Source organism: Helicoverpa zea, chromosome 1, assembly GCF_022581195.2.
Source record: "Helicoverpa zea isolate HzStark_Cry1AcR chromosome 1, ilHelZeax1.1, whole genome shotgun sequence".
NCBI lineage: Eukaryota > Metazoa > Arthropoda > Insecta > Lepidoptera > Noctuidae > Helicoverpa > Helicoverpa zea.
Window position 1 is genome coordinate 446445 of NC_061452.1, and position 27510 is coordinate 473954.

The 27510-nt window shown below is 35.9% G+C and overlaps 1 protein-coding gene across 6 annotated transcripts in view; it reads right to left on the bottom strand.

Annotated features, from left to right (window-relative positions):
* LOC124631141 (peroxidasin homolog) overlaps window positions 1–16929 on the bottom strand; it is a 301804-nt gene extending 284875 nt beyond the window's left edge. For all 6 annotated transcript variants that reach the window (XM_047165386.1, XM_047165378.1, XM_047165371.1 and 3 more), the window contains exon 1: window positions 16869–16929. The gene's annotated coding sequence lies outside the window, so the exon portion shown is untranslated. The remainder of the gene's footprint in view (window positions 1–16868) is intronic.
* Between the last annotated feature and the right edge of the window lie 10581 nt (window positions 16930–27510).

Genomic DNA, 27510 nt, shown 5'->3' on the forward strand with positions numbered 1-27510 from the left:
GTAATTTTCAGTAAAACACGGTGAATACTGATTTATCTACGAGTCCAAACAAACTATCGGCCGACTATAAGTTTGCAGCGGGTACTCCAAGGTGAACCTAGTCACTATTTACCAAGCAATCTTCGAGTTTCAACATCAGGAACTGAACTCTCCCCTTTCAGTTAAAAATGTGAAATTAATGGGTCTAACTCGTTTTTAGTAGTCGCTAATCTGGAAATAATGGGCCAACTGTAATAACATGAAATTATACAGCTTTTTAATTAGGACACCGATAGAATTTATGGCTGCAAAGCATACTGGACTGAAATAATAATTGAATGAGACGATATTGAAGTTAATGGTCGCGATGATATTAATTTTATTGTAATTAAATATTGATTGGATTTTTCTGATTGTTCTTTTATTGAAGTTACTTAGTTTCAAGTTGCTAGATTTGCAAAAATATAATAGAAACTTTAAGTGTCATTTATTTTTTAAATTGTGTTATTAGTTTTTCTGATTGCAATATTCAAGTCCTTAATTTTAGCCCTAAAACACAATAGATGAATGGTAGTACCACTAATTAAGAATGAAACTACTCACGATACCCACCAGTAACAAGCCCAGAAGGATACAAATACCCGCAGAAGCAGCCTGTAGCAGGTATTTATGTGTTTCGCTCTCAAAATAAACCGACTATTAACCGCACATCGCTCGTTGCGTGCGAACACTTCATTTGCGTCGCATGCGCATTTAATTACTTTATAAATATCACACACACACATGCACTTCACAACTCATTATGTAAGTGTGTGTGTATGTCTTTAAGTGTTCTTCAAGAAATTCTTGCTTTTAATAGCATTACATTTAATTAAAGTGGACATGAATTAAGGCATGATAAATAGTATGGTTTAGTTAGCTCGTTTAGGGAATTAAGTGCAATGTGTTTGAATATATTTTTTTAATTCACATGTACTGACTGCTTATAAAACGAAGCATGGTTCGCGCATTTGGTAATAAAAACAATTTCTAATTACAGATTAATATGAATGCTGATTGAGTCTCTTTCAAGCATCTAAAATATTATATTCATCTTTTCAACGTAAAAGGACCCAGTGTAGACAAAAAATATCTCAAGTTGCCATGGCAACTCAGAAATGAGAACGCTTGGAGTAGAAAATTGTTTCAACATCACTTGTAAGATTACACAAGAAAAATTCAGCATTTACAAATCTAAATATAGAGAGAAATTGAACGAAGATAATCACAGTAGAAATAATGATTTCAGAAAACTGGAATTTCGTAATAAAAATATCTGCTCATCTATTCTTATATCTTGTAGCAATTTGTTGTACTTGTATCATATAATACACTTATCTTAGTATGGATAATCTTAGGCTCAAGTTTAAGGAACGTCCTTCTAAAATACGAGTATAAAGAGCGCTTCAAACTTGGCAAGTACCAACATGCTCGAAGCCTAAGTAATGTACTTTCCAAGTATAATTTATTTGAAGAATACATCGCCAGAAAACCTAAAAATTGTACCTAAATGACAATCGACCTTGGCGGAATAAAAAGGTCAATATTGTAGGTCATAATTGTCTCTCTATATGCTAAGCTAGATTAGCTAGTTCAGTACAAGTGGGACAGTACAATCCAATGTAAACTGTTATGCAGCTCTTTGCAACAGAAGAACATCGAACACAACATTCGATAATACTCTGAACACAATTCGCAAAACAAAAGCTTATGCTAGATTGTACTCAATACAAAGATACTTAATTACACAGTGGCGGCACACAAAAACTGCCTTTATTGTACACGAAATAAGGTCGAGAGGTTGCGAGGTAATATGTGCAGTTGCAGAGGCTTAATGAGTACAATCAAAATGAGGCGTGCAGCGATCCAGCGCTTGTTATTACTGCCATACTTTGTTCTCAAGCGCTTTACGCTTTAAGGTCGCCGTTATTGAATAACATTTTCATAAAGGTAGCTCATAAAGTGGGTAATACAGAGATATATCATGGAAATGCCTCAGTCTACAGATTATGCCGGTTTATTACTTACGACAGTATTCACTTAAAATAAAATATACCGTTCGTTAGTAAATGTTTTGGAAAAATTATCTACATTATTTTATTAAACAAAATGTGGGTCACGTACTGTCGCATTTAGGCCAATGAGAACTTCAATTATGGAGGAGAATGTTGTCATTAACGTATTTATTATTTTTTACTGTCATTGACGAGTTAATTGCAGTACAGATGGCATTTAATTTTAATTTTCCTAATGACAAGCTTAACTACGATTTCACTAAATGGCAGATAAACAAAAAACGTTTATTCCTAGCTCAGCAATCACTGGAGTTCATACAAGCCGCTCGTATTCACAGAATATAATAACGGTCAAGATAAAACTTTCACAGTAATAAACGTGGAATAAACATTTGGTATTTTCCACAAAAATCCTAGTTAGTATCTCTTGAAAAATAGAACAAGGTAAGGTCCAAAAAGCTGCGGTACACAACAGTGTATTTGACAGTTTAAATATAAAATGAAGCAGTTTTATTTGGGAGGGGTGTGCGAGGGGCGGGGGGAGGGGGGAGGAGGGGTCGGCCAAGTTTTTAATGTTGCTCGTAATGAAGTTTGATTGTGTTGTTACATTGTTGAGTTGTTGTTGTTCCACTGATACGGGATACAATGTGTTCCACTGGGTTTCGTACCGTACTTATGTTATTTCCGGGTACAACTCGTTTTGTATTTAAATAATAAATGAATATGATTTTCATTGATTATCATGAAACTTATTAAGATAAATAAATAGAGTAATCGATAGCAGTATAACGTTCAAGTAAATAATATTGTTGCCTACGTAACAAATAATAAAACAGAACAACCTATTATGCATGCCTACAAAGTGACAACAAGACGTAAGCCACATCCCCTACAGATTTCCCAATCACAGAAAACATTCACACCATTGAAATCCCGCACACGAATACACCACAAAAACAAAAGCTGCTCATATTAATATCTGATGGTAATACGATATTCCGAAACCTTGAGCAGCAGACAGCAGCCTGCAGAGCTCAGCCTCATATAGTATTCATTGAACCAACGGGGAACAAAGAGGTTCGCACCGAGCCATCCATTACAAAACGGTTCACCCTCTAGCTGAAAAAAAACGCAGCAAAGAAGCCAGATTGATTAGTATTGTGCTGAAAAGGGTAAAACTTGTCAATGTACACAACACACGGTTTAGGGCAACGTCGTCAGCTGCTGAACAAAGTTTGTGACGTGAAATATTATTTTTGTACGACACATCTAAACGATGCCTAAATAAAGAAACTGGGGCATTCACTAAACTTACTGAAATAGGTCAGGCGAAATCTTTAACGAGAATTACTAATACGAAACGAAAAATTTGAATCAAAGACAACACGAGAAAAAACTTAAAATAACAAAACTTTGTGGCATCTATTGAGAGTGTACTTGGGAGCACAAAGAATTAACAATAACTCAGATACGAATACATTTCAAAGGCTGAAGTAACGAATAAGAATAGCGGACAAAGCGCGGCAAGGGAACAACTGCTCGAGAGCTGAACTCAAGAACCCTTCCTGATAGATCTGGAGAGCGCGCCACGCAATATTTACCTGCTTTTGACTTTCCGCGCTACGCTATTGGAATTCCAACCCCTGGCTTCGAATTTCGAGGAAAACGTGTGTCAGTACGCATGTACGAGAATAAGGGAAAAGGAATCGTCCCAATTATAAGGAAGGTCGGAGGTAAAATATAAATAGGAGCTAGTCGCGGCGCAGAGTGCACGCTGCATGACTCGAATATTAATGTTTATGGCTTTATTTACGTACTTATTTTGAGCGTGTATGTGAACATGACGAGAATATTTTGATATTACCCGAGGGGCACACTGGAAAAATGGGAGTGTGGAAAAATCTCAGCTGAATTTTCTTTGCACCAGTCTGACTTTATGAAATAGGAACAGTGAATGCCTATTAGAATTCGCAGTTGCTATGTCCTAAGGGTTTTTTACATAAAAATGATAAACCTTTACAGCCTAAAACAAAAACAACAAACAGATTTCCTCAACAAACACGATAACTTACTAAACAAATAGCAAACTATCAAAATACACTCCAGCAGTAATAAGGAACAAAACCAGTCCCGAACTCAATAAAACATCACTCAAAGTTACCCCTAGGATGGCGGGCATCCATAGCTGTGACGTCACAGTGCACCACACGGGAGGGGAACTCGAGACAAATCTCTTACGATTTGTATCCACCAGTCAAACGATCGGATTTATCCGCTGCGACGCACCACCGCCCATTTGTCATGTACATACGTCACTACCGAACATATATTGGCAAATACCGACTCCATGTAAACGTATTTCATTTGAAAATTGAAAAACGAACTATGCTTTGCCAAATAAATATTGTATTATTTGAGAAATGCAGCATTTTAACTCATAAAACATACTGTACATGTTCGGAAAAAATAACAAAGCGCATAATAAGTCCGTGGAAAGCCCTAAGCACTTTATTCATCCCGAAAAACAAGCTCTTCTCTTATTCAAATGAAAATTGAATTCGTAATGCTAATATTTTTATACGCCTCAAGTTAAAAAGTAAGTTTATTAAAACTTTGGCCTTTACTTTCAAAATTCTATAAATGTATCTACATAGTAAAGTCGGGGCGTTAAAATGTTGCTCAAGTTGCACATCGCCCACCGAAAGTTACAAGTGAACGCTTTCACAAGTAACAACTAATAGAAATTTTGAGTTTCGAGTCGTTTGAGAACGAATTAAACTTTAGATTGAATTTGTGTAAAAAGTAAATTGCAGCATATTAATGGGTCGCTTCTAAAACTATCTATCTTCAAAAGAAGGTGAGATTAATTATTTTTACAAAGTTTTTAGAATAAAAGCAAAAAGGTGTCATTCCAGCGAATTTGCAATTAGAAATCCAATATCAGCTTAAAAGTCCAGCTTTGCAAATGCATTAAGGGATTTACATCGTTTAGAAACTTAATGAAACTTTCTACGAGAGATGACTTCTATTTATGTAATAACTATTATACTAGAGCGAATAATTATTAGGTAATGGGCACTATTTGAAGACAGACCTTTTATACTGAAAACATAATTTGCATATTATTATTTCATTATGAAGATTCATTTTATTTGACATTGACATACTAAGCTTTTTGAGCTAGAGCTGATTGACGTTCTGCACGGAGTATTAGGCTACGTCGGCGTGAGCCACGCGTGAACACACGTCAGCTCGTCACGCCACGCCGCTGACAGCGTGACCGTGAAAACAGCGAGCCCTTCCAACAATTTGAATTGTTAATGTCAACAATCCCGGAAAAAACAATTACAAATATGTTATGCGCGTGACAAACTTTGACGTGACAACTCCTGGGACGCTTGGCAAACAATTTTACAATTATATTTACATAGCATTCTAGTCACTCACCTACAGAATAAATATAAAATTCTAGTTTATTTTTAATGGATGACTAACGACCTAGAAACGTGGCGTTCGCGAATAATTAATATGGCCTAATTACTGATGCCTTGGATAGCTGTAGCCAACAACGTGACGCGGACGTTTACTTTAAAAGATTTTATTTTACTTTATAAATAGCAGCATTAATTCTCGAAAGGACAAGAATTGTCTTTAATTAAGTCTCTTTGTCCTTTAATGATTAAGTTGGTGCAAATAACGCTGTTCAAAGTTTGCAAAAGTGAAGGGAGGTTTGTTAAACAAGGAATCGGATTGTGCGTACTTAAGAAGTTAAAATAGCGTGACACAGAGCGTGTCACGATCGATCATAATCCTTGTGACACGGAGCCAGGTGCGTGATCAGTCAGTGTGGAGTCGTTGTGTACGTCGCGCCGCTTGCTCCGCGAGGTGAGATCACAGATACAGTGGTAGGCTGTATGTAGGTGTGTCAGGTTACACAATCTGATACGTTCAGTCACCGCCTTTTGTTTTCGCAATTTGTTTTATTCGCACCCGGCCGTGATTGTAAATGCTATGTGGATATTTGACTCTTTGGTTGATATTATATAAAACAAGACGCGTTATAAAATGGTATGGAGTGGAATATTGATGATAATTATTTAAATCTGATAAAATGATTTGAAATAAATAATGATACTTTCAAAAGAGCAAAATGAATTATGTTGACATCAGTTATTGTTGCCTATCGTATGATAGGATATCGATTCGACAACAATAGAATACCATCTCATTGCATGAAATTCCATGAAATTGTTTCTAAACATTAAAATATGAATCACATGTATAAATTCCAGTGTGTGACAATATTTACACGCGGCGTGTCGTGTAAACCAGTGTAATTGGACAAATTAAATGGTATCGCCTGAAATTGTTACACGACCGTTATTCATGTACATGTTACGAACACACGGTTTGCCTGTAACTATATAATATGTCATTATACTGCATCTAATACGAGCAGCATTTAATTCAGGATCAGTTAGCGGCTGTCACGGACAGCACATAGCTAAATTAGTATTTATTTAACGATAAATTATGATTCCCGCTTTGTATCACAAATAATAGTCGGCCGTGACTCTGTGCTGGTATTCGAATTTGTTTTTGAATAATCATTTTTGTAATAAATTGAATAGCCTATAAATTATGATAGCAATTTATTTATTAGTACCATTTGGGTTTTTATCTGAACCTATTTCGGGGTAACACCTATTTCAGAGCTCAAAGCATTTTGAGTATTGAATCGTGAAATTCAATTGGTATAGGTGTACACACACAATCAAGCAAGATGGCTATCTGGAGGTTGTGATGCAATCAGTTCCCGAGCATTACCGGTCGCCGCTCTCGGGTCCACACACGTACGCCCACGCTCCGCGGCGCGACTATTGACCTGTCCGGCCGCCTCGCCTCGCCTCGCCTCGCTCACACTGCGAGCCAGCACAAACACAAGATATAATCAGACATCCCCCACCATCCGACTATGCTAATCAACAGAAAACTTTTCTAATAAGCGTCAGTTTCTTTTGTTACTCTTTTAAAAACATCTTAAATTCACAGATGAAAAGGCTCTCAGAATTGCGAAGCTACAAGAGGCGACACCTTTTCACTCGACTATGCGCTGCGCCGCTTTATCTCTCGCCATTGTTTAACGTTTAGGTGACAAAAACAATAGAAAAGATTTAATTTCCTGTCGTCGTCATAAAATATTATTTTAATCCTGGCATAGCTCCGATGCTGAATATTCAATGAATGCGGACCGGCCATATTTTATTTGAGAGTTTTTATGCAAAATAATACGGATTCGAAGCGGCCGTGCACACCGGATATTTTTAATCAACCCCAGCGGACGACGTTTAGCCGACTGCGACAGCGTCTTTTGGACAACTTACACAGTAGCTTCCTCCTTCTTACACCGTATTAACATTTTCATGTTGCATTAATCGCTAAGAATACGTAATGTATATTCATTGATATCGGATTAGCATTTGAGGTCGCGCGCATCGATCGCGCGATCACCTCGGATTATAAATGTACTCATTACTTCATTGAGCAGACAAGGTACGCGTACTCACTGTACCTTAGTCTACTGCGACTATACGCGACTGTGCTCTGCGCCATTGTTTAGTCTGTGGCTTAGGTTCCCTCACAAACAAAGGAAACCGAATAAAAACGTCGCATATTTTAAAAACTTGCACAAAACTGGATTCCGCATACATTTAAATGTTTTCCCTTTCAAATCAAGGAGGAAAATGAACAGGAAACGCAACCCTTACAGCGTTCGCGGAACAGATTTATACTGCGAGATTATCGACGCAATAAGTTGTCAGTAGGCGCGACTCCGCCAAACCTTTACAAAAAGTTAAATCAAAAACGTGAGGTGGCGACAAACAAGTGAACGGCGAAGACGGGGGGGGTGAGAGGAGGGGCGGCGGGGGGGAGGTTGTGGAAAGCAGAAAAAGTGTCCGCACGAGGATTTATCGTGTCCGCAGCGGCGCGCGCCCGCCGCGTGCCAAGTGTGCGCCCTCCCTTAGCGCCGCCTAGTTAACGCTATTAACTTTAAACTTTATCTGCATGTGCATCGCCTCAAGATTCTCTACAGTCTGTTGTGCACCATTGTTTCGTTAGCCCAACTTTTTGGGCAAAAACAGTCGTTAAAGCAACGAAAAAACTACCAAACTTCAACATTTACAATACGGCAACATCTTCGACATATAAACTACTTGCTTTCTCGTAAGTGTGTCATGTCACAAGCACTGAACACACGAACGATTCGAGAAGTTAGAATATTTTTCAGACATTTTATGAAAATTCATCTTCGTTTTATAAAGCCTAGGAGGTAGGAACGTCGAACACACGCGACACGAAGCGACTACGAACTGCGTAGCGTCGTAGCAGCGTAGATATAGCCTACAAACAGTGCTACGTGCTCGCCGTAGGAATAACCTACGCGTGCTACGATGCTACGAATTCTTATTCTATTTACTGGCGCGACATAATAAAAGACGGTGCTGTACTATTTAAATAAATGCTGTATTTTTTATAAATACATTTTTGTGTAAAAAATAATAAGTATCACAAATAAAAGTGGGCAAGAAATAAATAACCTTTGCGATACCACCTCGTAATAAAAATGTTTCCAAGAAAATATTTTACTTTTAACAAACCACTATATTTACACTAAACCGCTGAAGTTAAAAAGTATTTACATAACCGATGTGATCGCAATATAACAAGGTATTTCGAAAGAATAAATTACTAGTATTAATATAAACAGCGACAGAACCAGTTATTATGGCCGCTAATAAAATATACTTGTGACAAATTCATTCGGCTTCAGCAATAAATTACCGCGACACAAATACGTACAGTCCACCACAAAAGTTAAATTGGTACAAACAAAATTAAAACATGCCTCTGCGAAAAGAAACTAATTTATTGCTAAGTATAATGCAGATAATATCAGATATTAAATTTAATTAATATGTAATATTTTTTGAGATTTCCAATAAACATTTTCTTAATAAAACAAATGTCTAAGCACTTTTGTCGCCGACTATACGTAATCTGGCTTTAATAGTGACTTTGGTTGGAGTAATAATTTTCGGCAAAGGCTGTTATTAATTGTTACTGAAGCCATAAACACAGCCTACCTAATGTACGGTCACTAGACCTTTCACGTCACATTTCATGCTCAACAATTTACTATGGAAAAATCTTGAACGAACCAAAACTGCGTATAATTTGTTCTATTTTGATCCCGACTTAAAAACTACGAACACGAATAATCCAAAATTGATAACATCTAATCGGCCGTCGGTAATTAAATTACACTTTCTATAAATACATAATCCTTGATAGCTGGAAATAACATAAATCGTGACTGAGGAGTAATATAAATAGCTTCCACAAATGTCAAAATACTTCAAATGACTGATGTCAAATTACTCCAATAATACATCTGAATCAGTTAGTTTGTACTTAGCCGGAGCTATTTCGAGATATAAATAGCCATAGCAATTTCGTACACGTGAATGGATAATTTGGTTGCATACAGGTGAAGTCTTAGGCCCAAGATCACCGACATCATAAACATCTGTTTTTCTTAAAACACCCTTATTTACTTTGCAAATTGAACATGAAAATTGATAGTAAATAGTGGTTTTAACAAAACTCACTGACCATAAAGCCATTCAAGTGTAAGAACATAAACAAACCATGTCCAAGCTAAGTGTCTTCTAAGCATAACTTACTCGTAAGTAATAACTTATTGACACCGCAAGTGTCCGGCAAAGCCTTAAATTATGCACGCCGGACAGCCTTATTATGCTCAGGTAACCGACGGTTTCAATACCTTTCAGCGAAAAAATGCATATTTTATAGGAAATTGGGCGAGAAGCCTCACGAGGTCTTATGGGATGTTATGGAAATCGCTACAATATTGCTGTACTGATTTTTCTGGGATTCAGATGTGAAAGTGATATTTATATACTACTTTTTTTGTAATTTAGGCATTGTATTTTATTTTGATAACTGCTTGGAGAATATTATTTTCATGAATAAATACCTATTTACAAAGTGTCGATTTGTTTTATCATAAATCTTCATACATAGAAAACATGAAGTTTGATAGTCATATAACATTAGATGTAATTTGTGACTTCATAGAAAAACTTAATATAAACTACATGACCTTGAGAAAGTCACCAAACTTTTACAAGTAGATATGTACCTTTAACGAGTTTTATTGCACTATACTTTAGAAATGCTGATAGGTAAGTTATGAATTATCTATCAAACGTTTCACCTATGTTTTGAATTTATGGACTAAATATAAAGTTTATTATTGCGCTGCTCGAATTTCGAGCACTATATCACTTTTATTTGTTATTTCGTTTTGATGCAGCAATGTTCATAATAAAGTCAAACATAAGGACGAAGTAATCTCTCAAGATAATTATAGTAGAAAGCAATAAATTACATTTTCCTTAATTCACAAGTCGACGCGGCGCAAATAACATTGCCTTTATAAAGCCTTTTGAAAAATATTTGTTTAAGCATTTTTATGCTGCTAATAAAAGCAAGACCTACTTATTTCGTTTTAAAAAAGACGTTAAAAATGCATATTTGAAAGAAAGTTCATAAAAATATAAGCCATGGTGTTTATAAAACCTGATTTTGTGAATTACAATGTGTGTGTCGTATGGAGGACCACACGTTTGCCTAAAGCTGGTTATTTCTTTAAATAAACCAATCAAACAGCTGTACTGTAAAGTAAAGATATGAAATTATTACAGCAGCCAATGTATTTAATAGTTTAAAAATATCTTGGACACTACTGATTACAGGTACATACATACATTATTCAATATTGATAAGAAACGTGAATAATCTCCTAGGAGTTTTTAAATAAGATACCAGAATTTCACAAGATTTGAACCAAACACTAAGACATAGACTAAAATATAAAGCTAAGATGATAAAAAACTATTCTAATAAAGAAAAATATAGGCTAGGAACACGATAATGTTTTTTATAGTAAAAGTCTTTCTAAGTTTCTGGGTGACGTTGACAAATTGTGCTCGATACATGCTACCTACAGTCTAGAGGTCTTTTTTACGTGTTAGAAACGATAATAATAGGTAAATAGAAATGTGTGATAGTATAGACCTTTGTAAACGTGCTGAGGAATAGATCATTGTCAAGGACTTTCGATTATTTGTACTTTAATGTGTGTATTTGTGTGCTTTTAAGTTGATGGATTTTTTATCTATAAAATGCCTTCTCTGTTGAGGAAAGTGACAGTGTTTTAGGCTAAGTTATCTCTGGACCTCCTGCTGAAACTTTTTATCTTGAAAATCAAAGGTTCCTGAGTGTTAAAGGGAGGTTATTTCATAAACTTTATATCTACTACAAAGCGAAGCCACGATGGATGGAAATAAATGAACAATAACGTAACATTTTACTATACAAACTATTGTTGGCCTATCATTGGCAGTTTTATGTAATTTTTACATTATCTGAAGTTTGTTAAACTTTGCTTATTTCAAAATTACAATTCAATGACGATCAACAAACGAACCTACAATAACCACAGTCAGTAGATAGCCTACATAGTTCTAAGGAATGTAATCAGTATATTATTACAGGACAAAGCGAACTATTACAAGTAAGCAAAACTGTAAGACTTCTGAGAAAGTTTTGAGATTTCAAACAATATAACGATCAATGTCTAATCATGTGGATTCTATCAGAACTAGGATTGTGTTACGAGGTATTTAAATACCTTTTTTTACGTATATAAATGTTAGTTTATTCACAAAATATTTACATTAATTGAAAAAAAATAAAAAAAAAACTTATATATATATATGTACAACTAGTACAGTGCATCAAAAAATTGCTCCTCATCGCTGTCACTGGGTAATGTACCCAAAAGACTGGCAGCACTGCCAAATAAATAAATTAAATACCTTAGTTTAGAAATCATTATTTTGCTTTGTCCAATAAACCTACAAACTGAAATAGCTAATAAAAGAAGCTTGAGACGGTGATATATTTCAATTTGAAGTTTTTAGGGTTCCGTAGCCAAAATGGCAAAAACGGAACCCTTATAGTTTCGTCATGTCCGTCTGTCCGTCTGTCCGTCTGTCACAGCCGATTTACTCGGAAACTATAAGTACTACAGTGATGTATATGATTTGATGGGAATATGTGCTGTATGAACCGCTACAAAAATATGACACTAAATAGTAAAAAAAAGAATTGGGGGTGGGGCCCCCCATACATGTAACTGAGGGATGAAATTTTTTTTTTCGATGTACATACCCGTGTGGGGTATCAATGGAAAGGTCTTTTAAAATGATATAAAGTTTTCTAAAAAACATTTTTCTTAAAGTGAACGGTTTTTGAGATATCAGCTCTCAAAGTCGTAAAAAGTATGTCCCCCCCCCCTCTATTTTTATAACTACGGGGTATAAAATTCTAAAAAAAATAGAGGTGATGCATGCTAATTAACTCTTTCAACGATTTTTGGTTTGATCAAAGTATCTCTTATAGTTTTTGAGATAGGTTGATTTAACTGTAATTTACGGAACCCTTCGTGCACGAGTCCGACTCGCACTTGGCCGGTTTTAAATTATAAAATTGATCAGCACACTGCATTTTCAAAACGAAAAATTAAATAATTGTGCGTGGAGACAGGCTCTGTTTTAAAATTAAGCCTATAAAAATGTATCATGTTTGATTCGGAAAGTCTGTCGAAATAAAACAACAAAGTTAAGCAAAGAAATAACTGAGAATTCTAAAGCGACGCGGCCATCTCAAAAAATATAACAAAGATCAAAATATAAATAATGTACGAAAAGTCAACAGCAATAAACGTTCGTCAAATAGAAGAAACGTCTCAGAGTAAAAGAGTTTATGAAAAACTGCAAATTACGATATAAAAGGGGAAAATGTCTTGAAATAAATATTTACAAAAGAAGTATTAACTTCTTGAATGCAAAAGCGAATTTAATTAACTAAGTAAGTACGTTATCAGTAGCTATTCAGTGTCCCAACAACTATAATCTTTGTAAAACCCTTTGTACAAAGCTAATGTTTACTTTAAACAAAAATATATTCACAAAAATAGAAGAGAAGCCTACTTAAATCTTGTAAAACCCGAAACAGTAAAGGATTAGGACCACGTTTGCTCTTTACCTTAGTAACATACATTTTCCAGTCTAAAAGTTCTAATAAAATATACTATAACACATGTTATTTTCTATAACACACTATTACGCGTTATGTCATACATAATCCTACGCAAATTCCAACATTATTGCTCAAAATTATTGACACTTTACATTTTCATTTATCATTTAGGCCCAGGATAAAACATCAATTCTACATTGAGATTAACACAAGAATACTTGGATAATGGTCAAGAAAAACAAACTTATAATCACAATTCTTCTGTCCTACTGTTACTGTTACAGCCTTTTTATCGCCCCACTGCTGGGCACAGGCCTCCTCTCACACGGAGAAGGATTGAGCATTAATCACCACGCTTGCTCAATGAGGGTTTGTGATTTCAGTCAGACTAGTCCAGGTTTCCTCAAGATTTTTTCCTTCACCTTTTTATCAGCCATTGGTGGCCAAGATGTACTTAAGAAAGTACATACAAACTTAGAAAAGTCGCATGGTACTTGCCTGACCTGGAATCGAACCCACACCCACATACTCGAGAGGTTGGTTCTTTAACCACTAGGCCACCACGACTACAGATTTCTGTCCTACAGATTTCCTTATTTTTCTCGACATTTACTTTTCGCTACTTTTTTTTAACACTAAGCGTTGCTATTCCGTCCCAGGAAACATATCCGCAGTTCCCTATGTAATCTCCACGGTGAAAATAGTGATTTAGAAAAACAAGAACTGAAGAAAAAATAAGAAATCATTTGTCCACGTCACGTTATCATTAATCATGAGAATAAATGTTTGTATTGACCATAGACTGAGGTGCTCGTGGCTGACTAATAGCCACGTAAATTTATGGATCATAAAGTTAAGCAATGCTTGGTGTGGTCAGTCTGTGGGTGAGGGACCGTCTTGTCATCTTGAGTTAGTTTCGGAAGGTATGTAAAAAATTGGTTGGTCTTGGCTGTCATTTAAAGTCTGATAACCAATCCTACCAAATGTTACCCCGGTAAATGGCTTGAGAAGGTATGATAATCAGTCGCTTCTTTCAAAACACTGGTAATCAACTGCATCGGGTTAGACTTGAAGCCGACTCCAACACAGTCGGGAAAAGGCTAGGCAGATGATTGACGACGAGTCTAAAGGGACTTACACGACTGTGACCACAAATAGAACAAGATCTTACAAGATACTGGAATTAGGTCCAGACAACTGACTTACATTTTCAATTGGATAAAGAGATTTATTGCCCAAAGGCCTTTGCGGTGTCATCTCGCCTTTTTGTAAATCTAATTTTTAGGTTACATCTTACATTGACAATAGCACTAAGCAAGATATATTTATTTATTTTAACTAAATTTTATGAATATCACATAGTAATAGATTGCCGCAAAAAGTATCTACCTATTCTTATGAATTCTCATTCGTCATGTAGTTAGTTCTTTTATGTTATAAACATCCCTCAACTGAAATTCTTTACAAAATATCAAAATAAGTAAAAACGCCCAATTTGACACATAGCTATGGATTGTATTTTATTTTCAGTGGAGTGCTTACTGAACGGATATATTCCTTTTCATAGCCAGTCCGTCAAACAACACAACATTTATAAGAACATAGCTTTAGGCATACTATAAACAAAGCTTCATCACAAACAACATTACATTTCAATCACCGGCCGACCGTCCATCAACAATCCTTATTATCGAACACCTTCCTATTTCAAGCTCCTCTGCCCTACCCTTTAAAAAGCTAGCGTTATAGTAACGCCTTAAAAGCGATCACCTAGCACTCGAACGAGCTGATCTCAGCAATATCTGCAGAATCGATCGACGGACTAAACTCGCTCCATTCTACACATTTATAGCTGTTAAACTACCCGCACACTGAAAACTTTTAGTCGCCCGATAGTTTGTTTGGGCTCATAAATCAGAATGATAGTACGCAAGTTACAAAGTTCAGGTATTTAGCCGCTATCAGACCGACTGACAATTTTGATTGGAATCAAGATTTTCTTTGAAAACCAAAAAATGCCAACCGTCGCCCCACTGTTTAGTCTGCAGTGTGCGGATACTCTTATAGCTATTAACCTAGCTTGCGTTATACTACATACATCCTAAAACCATCTGAGTGTTGTTAGGACAAACTTTAATTAAAGTACGGTCAAACGATAAAGGCAAATGGTTTCGACATTGGAGACTCAGAAATTGTAGATTCGTCATCGACACATATAGCTCTCACGGTTCATCAGTAGGTATTTCTTTGTTACATTAAATTAAAGAGGTATAATTAAATAAGTTATAGGCAATTTCGTTAAAGTTTCGTATGAAGACATCAAACCATAGAACAATAAATCAATTGGACTAGCTGAATGATACGATCTGATAAGATTGGTATCTGAGTCAAAGCATTATAGCTCATTTTGTCAACATAACATGCAAAAGTCAAAAAGCTTGAACATTTTAAAAGTCTGTATTAAAGAACTATTTATTTTCTAACCCAGATTTTATATAGAACATAAACTGAGAGTCATCGGCTGAATCTAATTATAAGTAGTGCTTGAGCCTCGAATCAGCTCTGTAATAGGGACCTCAACCCTCTTGGCCCTATTTGAAGACCTGATCTGCATAGAAATCTCGACAGGATCCCATTCAAAAACCTAACGACTGTAATAGGGCTGACATTGAAGAGACTCTAACCGAATAAGTATTTTACTAGATTTACACCAAAGTATACTTATGTTCTAAGGGTCGCGCTTAGAGACTGCTGAAAGGTCCATCCTTATTACAAAGATCTTTATCATATAATTAACTTTTAACCGTGCCTACCTTTACGTTATAACCGGCAGTTATAATTATGTCCTTGTTCGGTAATGAGTCCGCTTCGACAGTCGTTTGTCTAATCGTTAGTTAAACGGTTGGTTATTGTCTGGGAGCTGGCAAGTGTAGCACGCACCAGGTGGTGCCACGCGCTGCCAGACACAGAACTGCCACTAATTCTTCCTAAAAACCTAATAAACCTTTGGCCTACGCAGGGCTGGCAACCCGCGCCGTGAACAGATAAAACACCGGTAACTTATTCTCAAATCTAAGTCACTATTGGGTTTTATGTGAATTCCTCTTTTATATTCCGAGATAACCATCGTCGACCGACATATGAACATCCCGAAATTCGTCACAGAATATAAGGCACCTGATGTGACAGTTGATGGCGGCGCTCCCTTAATTTCACCTTTCATAAGTTCCCTCCGAGCGTCGATATGAGTGTACACAAAATGTTTGTTAGACAAATTGTTCCCGTAACGTTTCCTGTGTCACCCCAACGACATCCTAACTGTTTTCCTCGTACACTGCGTACAACCCTGGAAAAGAACACTCAAATACGTTTCTACGAGACGTTAATTGGTTTCTAAATCACGCGAACGTATCGTAAATCTGAGTTTGTTATTTACAATAATATTTATTAGTTCGTAACTAGTAATCACGAACGCCTTACGTAAACATACGGCCAATTAATGAACATGTAGTGTTATACCCATCCTGCGGCGAGCTGACCACATACAGATTACATAGATGAGCACATATGATGGCAATTCTCACAGCACACACACACAATAATATGCATATTTAATAGTAACACAGGCACGGCGCGAGTACGTACAGCGGCGGCGGTGAGGGCAGACACACGGGCGGTCGCGGCGGACGGCGGGCGCTCACTGCCGGAGCCGGCGCCCTGCGCGCCCCGTCTCCCCGCGCGCCCGCCCCGCCGGACCCTGAAAATCCCTTTCAGGCGCGAGTTTCGCTGAATTCGCCCTGTAATAAATTAAAAATTATGTTACAAGTACACTCTAAAATTAATCAATGGCTATTACTACCTGAAGCTAAATTGGTCTGTTTTTTATGTACATGAATAAATAATAAATGAGGAAATAATGTCCGGTCATTATGTTTCCCCTCAATATACACAATATCAAGTACGTGAATCTTTTATTGCTCATTCATTTACCTTTTTTACAATTTGATCATTTAACTTTATCCTTACAAAAATCCGTACATATTCGTACGTAAAAAGAAAGACTTCTTGAATTCAAAGTAAATTCCTTTGTGTAAGGAATATTATATTCAAAGCGCCTTATCTTACACGAACCAACTACTAGAGAAATCTTTAGTTAAAAGCGAAAAATGAATTTTTGAAAGCTTAAACGCTGTATAAATTGAATAGCCTTTTACCTTGTGAATTAATAAGTAAATCAGTGATTTTGGCGTAATGAAGTGAGGGCCAGGGTTTTGATGTGAAGTTAGTGGTGGTTGTGACGTCACTGTCGGCGACTACGCGTCACGCCGAGTGACTTGGCGACCTGCGACCTGTCGTGCTGTCACTCGTGTGTCTCGACCATAAATGATCTTCTATTTACTTTGATTATTTATTCAAAAGATTTACTTTAATATTTTATTTGTTAGATCAGATTTTCTTATCATACGCTGCTCTGTTTGGGGGAAGCTTATAAAGATACTTTTGTAATGTAAATGGTGGAATAGTTTTGTAAGATAAATCATATTTTAGAACGCATGTAACTAATAAGGTCTTGCTTTAAACTGGTACCTAATTTTCTCATCGATGACATCATTAACAGACAGAAACTCATCATCAGCCCGTCTGGAGCTAAACCAACTCGCTATGTTTGAAACATAAGCAAAACTAACTTCAGATTGTAAAATATTAAATTCCAGTAAGTTTTGATAAATAAGGCTTTGTTTGAAAAATGAAACAGCTCTAAACATATTAGCTGCCAAACCGTGATCGCAATTTTCCACAGAACTGCCAACACGTCACTAGCACACACTATTACATTCTTTTATTTCAACAACAGAGTAATATTGAATTAATTCAGAGTTTTGTTTAACTTGTATTATGTTGGCCAAGTCAAGCTGCACTCTGCACCTATAGTCTCAGTTAGCCGATGGATGGGTGTTCGTATCTTGTATCTTTTGAGTCATTACACTGAGTATGTCAGACTTTCATAAATAGAACGGTATCGAATAGGCTTATGTACCTCAATCTGAAGCAAACCATACCTATTTTTTTATTAAATATATACTTTTAATACATATTTTAAAATATATGTATTAAAAGTATTTACGCCATGGAACCTATAAAGAAATGTACACAAGATAGTCTCCGAGCACACTTTAGAAAAGATTATCTTTACTTTATTATGCGTCGCAACAATTTACCACTTCTGAGAAAACTTTTCTTAGTTACACAAAGAAAATAATAGTGCTATTAAGAAGCATTTTTTGTCCCCAGCTCAAGGGAAAATAAAAATGTATTGAAAAGAATATTATAAGTGGTAAACATGCACTTTCTATGAAAATGCCGCTAGCACCGAGCAAAACGCTCGGGAATATTTTAAAATGTGTTTATTTTTTTGTTACAACCGCTACGTATCATTTACTTATTTCCATTTTCATAGCTTGAACGTAAGTTTATGTAATTTTTCATATACATCTGTAGTATGAAATTTAAACTATTATTATTTTAATTTTCTCAAAGTACCCTCAAAATGCAAACTTTAAGTCGGTCAATAGTTTGGGCTCATTAATCAGTTTGAAGAAGGTAGAAAGTAAACGCACATTATGAAGATCAGGTATTTATCCGGTATCAGAGAGAATCAAATTTTATACTAAAAAGAATGCCAATCGTCGGGTCAACTGTTGGTCGACTATTTAGTCTGCAGTATGCGGGTACTTTTAGAACTAAAAGAAGCAGCTTCATCCTTTTGCAGTAAATCTGAGATCCACAAGTCTTGTCGTCCTACAGAAAGGTCAAATGTTTCAAATTCACAGGTAGCCGTAACTTCACATATTTTGTGAAGATATTCCAAAGTTTCGTTAATTGTAGCCATTAAAATAGTTGCTGGTCGTTCAGTACTATGTCAGGCTTAAATGTAATGCCTTTACCTAGGACCTACACTTGTGCCTAGGTTGATATTGACAAAGATGTCGTTAAAGGACGCTAGAGGTGATTTTCTTCGACGCCTTCAATGAACTGAAAATTAATTACACCTGCCTGCTATCGGGTTACACACAATTTCAGCGTGTTTTCAGTATGTTAATATTATGTTTGTTTTAATAATAGATATGTTAAATCAGCAGTATAGATAATATTAGTGGTTGAACTAATTTGTTATAGAAAACAATAGACCCGTATTTCGTTATAGAAACTTTAAAAGCCTAAATATATATTGATAAAAATACGAATGTCAGGGCCAAATGTTTTATTTAACTTAACTGAATATGCAATTATCTCAAACGTATGCCATGACTTGGTGTCACTTGTGTAATTGCGTATGTGCAAACCTACAAAACCTCGTTACAAATATAATCCCTTTGATGTTCTACGAAGATTTCAGAATTTATCAATGAACTGTATGTGTGTACTTACTTAGCTACTATTTAACCATGTATCCCCTGTATAAAATATTTGCCTCTTTATAAAAGTACAAGCTAATTTTCCATCAAGATTGTATCAAAACCTTCAACGGATAATCTAGAACTGATTTATAACCTATAATTTTTCTAAGCTATAAAATTGCTATAAAAGTCTGTACAAGATGGGACCATTATAAATCAACTGTATTTTACTTCAACAGGTATACTTACACTTGTTTAGAAAACAACAATATTAGTTGTAAACTATAATATGTTTTTTGTAAAAGAAAATCAAGATTAGTAATAGAAGTTTAGGCTTTATTCGAATACCACTCGTCAAATTATTACCAATAACGAATTAACCAACGTCTATATTATCTGACACAAGCTGTACTCATGTTCGACCCAAGTAAAAAAACGTACAATTTTTCTATCTCATTTACATTCATGTATTCTCAACTGCATTATTTTGGCCAATTTTGTATTTACAAAAAAGACTCATTTATTTAAAGTGTCTAGGCCATAAATCTTAATACATCTAGATTCTCATCATCTACATTCTTCTATAGTGGAATACCAAATAATTATGCAAATGATTGTTTACAAAATAGTTTGAGATTAGAAACGCAAGCGGAGCGCACGTTTAAACAATTCTATTATGATCTTAACAGCTCGAATCTTGACTTTAAATAGCAGATCTTAACTAAACCGTTTTAAATATTATGCTAATGTGAATGTTGGCCTGTAATAATCCATTGTAATGTGAACAAAACTGCTTTAGATACCACAAAGGACCAAATGTTCATGATCTTTTTCATTTCATTTTCACGCTCTGATATATCTTATGTTATTTTAGCTTGCTATTTAATGCAGTATATATAAAGATGCAATTATATTTCTACTGTGACGTTTATAAATGGGATTTATGGCATGATACATTTTTTATAATAGGCCTACTACGTCTACAATGCTATTGTGCCTATTGTATATATTTGTTAATTTTTCTCTCTCGTTGCTTTTAGGCCATGGCGTGTAAAATATATACCTACAGAAAATATATTGATCTCTAAAAGATACTTTACTAACTGCGATTAAAAGCGGACTCTCCAGCTATCATATCACCACAATAATGCTAATAGCACACAGTCGTTAGTCTAATACAACTAAGCACTACCCCCAGTAAGTTGATCTAGCCCACTAGAATCTACATTTATCTAAAATTCTGTCCGTTTGTCCGGCCTAGCTGTATTTCATGGTGACCTAGATAGCGGGGTCAGAACTTCGGTCTAACCTGTTCTGTAAATCCGGTGGTGCTGGGGGCTCGTCGAAAAGTCGATGTGATTCGTACGACTACGGTTATTCTCAGATAATTCTTCGCTGCTGGATAAAGTTCGACAGGTATTTCGGTTTTTCGTTGCGTTGCTAGATTAATTTGGTGTGTGTCGTGTTAGATCTGAGCGTTAAATTGTTTTAGAGATTTGCGTTTGGAGAATTTTCTTCATTTCAGTTTTCAGTTTTAATATAAACTATCAAATCATCCTTGTTACCTAGATGTACACTACTGGTACTACTTTGACTATGTATCCGTTAGTTTATGAGAGCATGAGATAGTAAATCAATGTTAACAGTTACAGTTACAGTTACAGCCTTTTTATAGTCCCACTGCTGGGCACAGGCCTCCTCTCACACGGAGAAGGATTGAGCATTAATCAATGTTAACAGAAAATATAAATAAATAATCCGTTGCAGTAAATAAAGTAAGTTTGGTATCTGCAAACGACACGAGATCAATCTCAGAGTGACCTCGAAGGAAAGGAAAAAATATATTTTAGATGATGTGTTGTATATCAAACAGTTTCTAATACGCTTTCCCTTTTCCTTTCCGCATAACAAATGTAAAACCCTCAGCCTGGGACCTTCGGCAGCGTCCCGTAAGTGATTCCCCAAGTTGGCTCAACTGCCGGCTGGTCCCCCGTGGGCGCCACTGAGCATGTATGCCCCACGCAACATAAATTGTACGAACAAACTTACGGCCGTACATATAATTAAGGAAACTACAGTTTCGGATTTAATGTCAGTTTTAAATCTGTTTTTATGTGTAGGTGTAGAATAGATTTGCTCTGGGATTTGAGCGTGAGTAGGTAATATTTTTATTTAGAAGGTAGTATTTTTATGAATGCCATTCATAAAAATTCATACCTTAATTTGCAAAATATGTAAATGTATTGGAATAGAAGGACTAACGATAAAGCAAATTTTGACATTTCATTTAATTTATAAACATAGATGGAAAAAACAGGGCAATAACTTTAACTATTAATGTCAGATTAACATTATTAAAATCAGAAGCAACGCTTACCTATTCCTTTCTAAAAGATATATTTTTAAACCTCAGTATGACTCATTCACATACAAGACAGACCCATATATAGATTTGTTTCACTCGTAGGGTACTCAAACAATTTTCCGACTCGACTATTTGTATCATTAATTAGAGAAAAATACTTTAATTGGCGTAAATAATTCGCAGACATTCCCTGAAATTAAACAAGGAAAAAACACAGCAGTAAATAAGTGCTTATTTACTAAATATAGCTAAGTTCTGTATAAGTATTGGTACCTACTGTATTAGTGTAGGTGTGTATCTTTAAGAGTACTCTCACGCAACAAACTTTTAGTCGGCTGATAGTTCGTTTGGGCTCATAAATCAGTATGAAGATGAATAGTAGTACGCACATTGCAAAGATCTGGTATTTTGCCGGAATCAAACCGACTAAAAACATTGTTTTTTTTTAAATATTATCCTTTGTCGAGCCTTAGTTAAGTGGTGGTGGCCTAGTGGGCAAAGAACCAACCTCTCGAGTATGAGGGCGCGGGTTCGATTCCAGGTCAGGCAAGTACCAATGCAACTTTTCTAAGTTTGTATGTACTTTCTAAGTATCTCTTAGACACCGATGACTGTGTTTCGGATGGCACGTTAAACTGTAGGTCCCGGCTGTCATAAAACATCCTTGGCAGTCGTTACGGGTAGTCAGAAGCCAGTAAGTCTGACACCAGTCTAACCAAGGGGTATCGGGTTGCCCGGGTAACTGGGTTGAGGAGGTCAGATAGGCAGTCGCTTCTTGTAAAGCACTGGTACTCAGCTGAATCCGGTTAGACTGGAAGCCGACCACGATATATATATCCTTCGTCGAGCAACCTATCGGCCGACTGTTTAGTTCGCTGTACAGTATAAGTATTGGTACTACATTAGTGTACTGTACACACCTATATCTTTAGAAGTATATGCTTATAAAAATATGTCTATATAAGTTCAAAGAGAGGATGATTATCCAGTGGACAGAGGACAATGTCGTCTTCCATTCATCCACTAATTGGATGTTAAGGGATGCCTTGACGATTGTGATTTTTAGATGAACGGAAAATGGGTTTTGAATCTCGAAAGGGTTGGCGAGGAGATGAACCGTATATTTTTAGCAATTTTGGTATTTTTGACGAGAAATAAAGCTAGTTTAATGTTACAATAATACGGTGTAGTAAATTGGGTAGTTACATAAAAGTCACAATTGTACCAAAAACAAATAAATAAACTGGTTTTCGATCGGACGTACGCTATCAACTATCAACAGTACCTAATAACTTTATCTTAACTACCTATACGTTTTATTAGTACAAAGATAAGCAACATTCACGAATATAGCATTTCTCAATCCCAGCTCCAAACCACATTGAAGCCAGTGTCGTAAACCAGAAACATCGAAACAGGATTCGAGAACAAGCGCAGAATTAATAGCTCAGACTGGTATCGCACACATTCAGACAGACACAACCTCAAGCTGCCTTTGTGCCCACAATAACAGCTACCAACATTCAGCTCCAACCACACGCAAAACAACCACGTCTGTCTGTCTGTCATTACCCCCCTGACAGCCCTACAACAGTTTAACCATCCGATACTCAGTATCGAGACGAAATCGTAATCAATCATCGATTTAAATCGGAAAGTAATTAAACTAAGCGCGGCTTTGAACGTTACTCCCAATGTTTCAAGTGGAATCATTCGCTCGTTATCGATAAGTAGCAAATGATTGTAAAAAGGTAATCAATTCTCAGCATAATGAATGGAAATATGAAGCCTGTTATAAACTTTTCAGATCAATTTTACAAATAAATACTCAAATACTTAAAGGATTATAAGACAACAGAGCATATTTTCCGAGCTATACTTAGCACAGACATCGTAGGCTAGGATAGAAAGTTTCACAAAATATGACTTCTTTATAATAAACTGTAAAAAATGTGAAAAACTTTTAACATCCAAAAGTTGAGTCACAAACAACGTGAGCTGGTGAGGTTTTAAGAACTTTTAATTAAGACATCCATATTGTAATGGGCACTGTCGCTTTAAAATTCAACTATAGTGTTCGCGGCATACCTGATAGTTATTATAAATGCTAAAAGACAGCAACACGTCTGCATAACTATGTATATAAGCAAAACATCTTCAAAATTACAACTTAAAGAAACCTTTGTAACAATAAGATAAAACTTGAGTTTATGAAGTCCCCTGTACAAAAACTCAGCTCAACATTTTGCACAAACACGTAGATGAGAGCAATAATTTAGTTCTCATCTTACGTGATCCAATTAGGAGGCTGTGCTGATCTGCTGGAAAAACATCGACCACGAGATTGTCTGCCTCGCCAGGCGTGAAGGTACTTCTTATGGAACTATATTAGGTTTTTACAAGGTTATCCGTTATTGCACTTACACCTAGACCATTGAACTTTATTCACTGATGCTGGGTTAAAGGTATCAAGTACAAGATGAACTGAGATAGATAATTATGTTCGAGTTTATAAATATTTTTCTCGAACCTACGTTCAATTTCGTGAAAAAACGAGCCTGTAACCTCCGCGCCACTAGGACGTCTTATTTAAGTAATCATAGTTAATTCCTCTGAAACATAAAACCACCTTAGTACCGTCTTGGTTGCCATGGCAACCGGTGTTTCCACACCTCCGGGATTTCCTTGTTTACTGGAACTTTAATTAATTTGGATTACCTTTTTCTTCTATACTTAAGAAGGATGAATATTAATAAATCCAGATTGCCGTCCAAATTCTATCAACATTTAATTTAGATGCAAATTTTTTGTTTTTATAATTTTATTATGGCTCGCGAGGTATAATCAGTAAGTATTTAGCTTTTACATTTAGATTTTCCTGTATTTATTAAAAGTTGGCTTGTTATTTGTAGCTGTATTTACAAGCACTTTTTAATTAACTCACTGGGGAATGTTATCATGTAGAATAGCATAGAATTATTAAATGTGGCATTGAGCAATAATGTTTACCTGCACTTCGAATAAAAAACCTAGAATCCCGACAGTAGGTTATGAATACGAGCATAAAAATATAAAATCCAGATTTTGCTCTCACGCCATTTTTCTCTAAAATATGCATAATCATAAAGTAGCATCCACGTTTCACTGTTTCTGGTTTAGCTATAAAACGTGCTGCGTTTCACCTTCCTGAAGTAAGTTAAAGCCAACAAGTTCGAACATAGAAGCGTAACAGCAACAAATCAGTAATTTCGACAATTTGCTAATTTAACTGGAATGACAGGCGTGATGTGTCATGGCGGCCGTGACGTCATCTGTACAAGCACTTGTAAGTGCGTAGTTAGAAGTTTGCCGACAACTTCCAAGGTGGGTAATTTTGCATAACTACAAAAGTTTTGAGTTCATCTTGAATTAGTTATTCTACACTGTGTTTTGGTAACGGGGTGTAGAGAAATTCTAAGGGTTTACGACATGATTCCAAGAACGAGATTTATTTGAATACTTGGGAAACAGTTATCTTTTGGTTCTTTATATTATGTGTGTATATGTCACAAACAAAACACGTCTATGATACAAAAAGAACAGAAACGTACGAATATACCTAAACCAGATTTAGCTCTTCATGCAGTACTAACGTAGCCCGCAGGTTTTCAAATATCTTTTCACATTAAAATTGGTTATTCCACATCAAATTCTATCACCAAGGATAAAACGGTTACGATGCGAAGACAGTAAAACTATAAGGTTTGCTCGAAGTTATTTCGTCTGCGGAATTCTAAACGGAAATTTAAAGTTCATCAAATAAACATAAAAGTTTAAAAAATATTGTTCGTCCGGGCGCCGGCGCCGGTTAAAATATTCCGCTTATTTTTTTATAATTCAGTTCGCGGAACGGTTCCAACTTGAAGTTTTATGTTGATTAATGAATAAATTATAAGTAAGCTTTGTCTACGAGGAACGCTATAATATTTTAGTGATTGTAAAATATCTCAGAATGATAGGTACAGTTCACTGATTCAGATGAGAGATTTTTTATTATTTTGCTGGAGCTATGTACTTAACATTCTTACGCTAAAATAATAAGTCCCGCTCAACCGGCGACTATTTAGTGTAGTCAAGTTCTACAAGCAGACACGCAGTTCGCAGCCACTATTGTCTACAAAACTCTGTCCAAAAGTTGTCCGACCATCCCAAAATTACCTTTAATCTATTTCTTACAACCGAACCTTGCATAATACTTTCAAAGGCCGGAACTAATAAAATATAATCGTTTTCCACATGAACTGTAACTTTGGGATAAGTTTGGGCTCCATAACTTGCTCAGTTACGGGGTCCTAGAGGGCTCCAGACGGGTGGGGGGTGGGGGGTATGTGCCCGTTTATGCGAAGTCATTCGCGCCACTCAAATATTAAACAGTGGCGATCTGTGTGCTGTTGTATTACGTAACACAAGCGGTATCGGGCTAAATGCACTGATAGCCGACAGTAGTATTGAATGCTCCAGTACATACTGGGAATTAATATCATTAGACTTTGGTGTTGACCAAGAATGAAGATATTTGCCCACAGTACTCACGTAATTTAACGTATTTTCTTATTCAGCTTGATTTGGCCTTTGCAAAAATGGGAGTTTGAGCTTGATAAGGAAAGGTCAAGTTTATCTTTAATTGTCCTATTGTATAGTTGTGGTAAGAATCTCTTCATAATTATTACAACAACCTAACAAAATAAACCCTGAATTTCAGTCCTTACAATATTCCCACGTGTAATTTCCCTTTCAGACACTTGGCTTATAATTCGTTAATTTGAACGAGCCACTCGATCAGTTAAGACCAATATTCAGCACCTAGTAATTAAGTATCAAAACTAAAAATCTCTTAATGCCGATAGATGCCGAGTCTAAGAGAATACTGCAAAAGTCGGCCGATAAGTTGTTTGGGCTCTTAAATCACTATGAAGATGAATGGTAGTACGCACATTATTAAGATCAGGCATTTAGCTCGTATCAGACCGACTAAAAACATTGAATGAAATACACACTTAAAAAAAAACTCTAACACTACACACACAAAAGTAATCCCTATTGTCCTGAGAGTAATGATTTTCAATGGAATGATTTAACACTTGATTACATTTAAAATAATTTTAATTAAGCTGCGGGTGATCTGGTAATTATTTGCGACGGGTGAACAAATGAAGTTGACAAATGGCAAACTCAAACTGACTGACTGATGGCGTTTATTCAAATTAAGCTGATAAATCAGCACTTTTCGAACGTCAAAAAAAAAGACAGTCCCCAAAACGTCCGCCTTTTACCACTTCCTATGTGTTTTTGCTGGGAAGAAGAAGGACTCCCCAGCAACAGTTCCGTCAAATAAAAATATAATTATCACATGATAACCATTATATAAAATTAAAAGAAAAAGAAAACAAACACAAGTACGCTTGCACACAGATCTACATCTAAAAAGACTAAGTACTCAAGCATTACTGTGGAGTACATAACGAAAGTAAATAAGGAGAGTTCA